Below are 2956 nucleotides of genomic sequence, written 5' to 3'. Positions count from 1 at the left end.
TGTAATTTTTTTCATCTATGTTAACATATACCTACCTACCTCACCACTCTTTCTCAGATGCTGTGGAGCATATGCCAACCTGCAGTGGGATGCATGTCTCCCTCCAAGAAGAGGAAGCACCACCTCTCAGGGCATCCCGCTTTTGACTCAGGTTTTACGATTTTACTTCCAACCACTCTTAAGTATATAGGCCATCACTGTCCAGTAAAAATATGATGCAAGCCACCTCTGTACTTTTACTTATTTGGCTGCACCTGGTCTTAGTTGTGGCACACAGGATCTTCAGTCTTTGTTTAGGCATACAGGATCCTTATTTGTGGCATGTAATTTTAAATTACATTAAAAATATGAAAGACAGGTGGAATGAATTTTAATAGTATATTTTATTCAAACCAATATATCCAAAATGTTAGCGTGTCAATATGTAATCAATATAAAAATAATTAATGAGTTTTTTTGACACGATCTGTTTAATGAAGGATGTTGTTATACTTTTTTGTTGTTGAATTGAGTCTTCCTTGCTGCCTGTGTCACCCATTCCTCTTTGATGTTCAGTTGCTAAGTCATGTCTGACTCTTTGCAACATCATGGACTGCAGCATGCCAGGCTTCCCTGTCCTTCAGTGTCTCCCAGACTTTGTTCAACCTTGTGTCCATTGAGTCGATATTGCCATCCAACAATCTCATCTGCTGTCTCTCTCTCCTCCTACTGCCTTCAGTCTTTCCCAGCATTAGGGTTTTTTCCAGTGAGTCGGCTCCTCACATCAGGTAGCCAAAGTATTGGAACTTCAGCTTCAGCATCAGTCCTTCCAATGATTATTCAGGGTTGTTTTCCTTTAGGACTGAGTGCTTTAATCTCATTGCTTTCCAAGGGACTCACAGGAGTCTTCTCCAACACCACAGTTTGAAAGCATCAGTTCTTTGGGGCTCAGCTCTCTTTATAGTCCAGCTCTCACATCCATACCTGACCACTGGAAAAACCATCGCTTTGACTGTACGGACCTTTGTCTGCAGAGTGATGTCTCTGCTTTCTAATATGCTGTCTAGGTTTGTCATAGCTTTTCTTCTAAGGAGCTAGCATCTTTTAAATTCATGGCTGCAGTCACCATCCACAGTGATTTTGAAACCCAAGAAAATAAAATCTTCCACTGTTTCCATTTTTCCTCCCATCTATTTGCCACGAAGTAATGGGACTAGATGCCATGATCTTAGTTTTTTGAATGTTGAGTTTGAGAAACCGCAATAAAGACTCTTGCCCATGTTTTCTCCCTGTTCCCTCTGCCTCCTGACCCAACCCAGTGCTTGTGAATCGCCTCCCTGCATGCTGTAGCCTGGCTCCTCTTTCTAGGAAACTGAGTTTAATAAACCTTTCATGACTTTCAGCTCAGCTGTCTATGTGTCTTATCTCAAGCACCCTCAAACCACCCTCTTCTCAGGCTTATCTTCCTTTTCATCCACCACCTCCTCCTCCCCAATCCTGGCATCCTCCTTCTTATCTCTTTGTCCTGAGCGTGATGCTCCTATTTGGTGAAGCTCCTCTTTCCTGAGCAGTCCCACCATGTACAGTTGTGCAGGTTGTGTACAGCAACCAGTCAGGGCTGACAACCCAGCCTGTGCTTGGTCGGCCTGAGCAGGCTCCTCTTTCTGTGGGCTGGTGTCTATTCCTGGAAACCTCCTTCTACCCTCCTACCTCCCTAAATGCTACCCATCCTGGAGCCCTTCCAGCTCTTTGCAGACCTTGTGCTCCTGAAATAGAAGACGGGATCCTTCTCATGTAGCTGTTCTGTTACCGCACGGGAATGTAGCTTCCTCCCACAGGAAGTTCTGCAGGAAAGTGACCGAGCTGCCTGTGGAGCCTCACTGCAAGGTCAGGAAAGATGCTCTTTTGCCTCCTCAGCTGCTCTGCTTTTGCTGCTTGGTGGAGTTCTCCTCATCACCCACCCCCTTCCTCCCCACTTACACCTGGGAGAAAACGACTGAAAGCAGCTTGAGGCGGGGCCATCACCCCTTGCCTCCTGCCTGTAATTCAGTAGGGCCCAAGTTTTCCATGATTAGCTCTTGAGGGTCTAGGCTAGATCAGCGCACCTCAAACTCTGAGGAGCCTCAGCCTCACTGGAGGGCTCCTTAAGACACAGATGGCTGGTCCCCACCCCCAGATTTTCAGACTCTAGGACAGACCCTGAATCTGCATCTCTGTCATAACCCACATAGGCTGGTGCCCTTGGCCCTGGGGTCACACTTGGAAAACCACAGCTCCAGGTGTGGTGTTCAGGCATCAGCCCTCATCTTTACTCCCCACACTCAGATCTCCTTGTTTTGCGAAACACAGTGCCTGAGCTTTCTGGGAAAAGAGTCTGTTCTAACATGGATCATTTGTTTCCCTTCAGCATGTCTTGCATATCCTCTCTGAAAGCTTATTGGCCAGAAACAAAGACCTAATATTGTTCTGCAGACTCTGTGTTTGACATGTAGTGATGATGGGAAAGCTCCACATAAGTATTACATGGAACTCATCCACTCCCTTACCCTCAACTGAGTGACATCAGGGATCTGATTCCAGAACAAGAAAGGATTTTTTGGACTCATTAGTATGGGCTGTGAACATAACAGGGAGAAAAATCAAGAAGAGTCTTATTCTCAAGAAACTTCTCCCTCCCTGCCTTGCTCTCTTTTGCCATTTCATAAAAATGTTGGCTTTTCAGGAACCCCAGCTCAGCCTCTGAAAGCCACAGGCAGCATCAGATCAGTGGAATACTAAAAAGAAGAGTCCCCCCACCCACTTGGTACCCACTTTCCTTGGAGAGTGAGTGAGGAAGCCTCACTAAATGACAGCAAATTGAAAACTGTCGGCAAGAGAGGCATTGTGCGTGCAACACTGAAACCACTCTGCAGTCATCACTTCCAAGCTGTGACGGCCTGTCTGCAAGGACACCTTGGATGCCTCCCCAGACTGCCGC

Source organism: Budorcas taxicolor, chromosome 2 (assembly GCF_023091745.1).
Source record: "Budorcas taxicolor isolate Tak-1 chromosome 2, Takin1.1, whole genome shotgun sequence".
Taxonomy (NCBI): domain Eukaryota; kingdom Metazoa; phylum Chordata; class Mammalia; order Artiodactyla; family Bovidae; genus Budorcas; species Budorcas taxicolor.
This window is presented reverse-complemented; position numbering follows the sequence as displayed.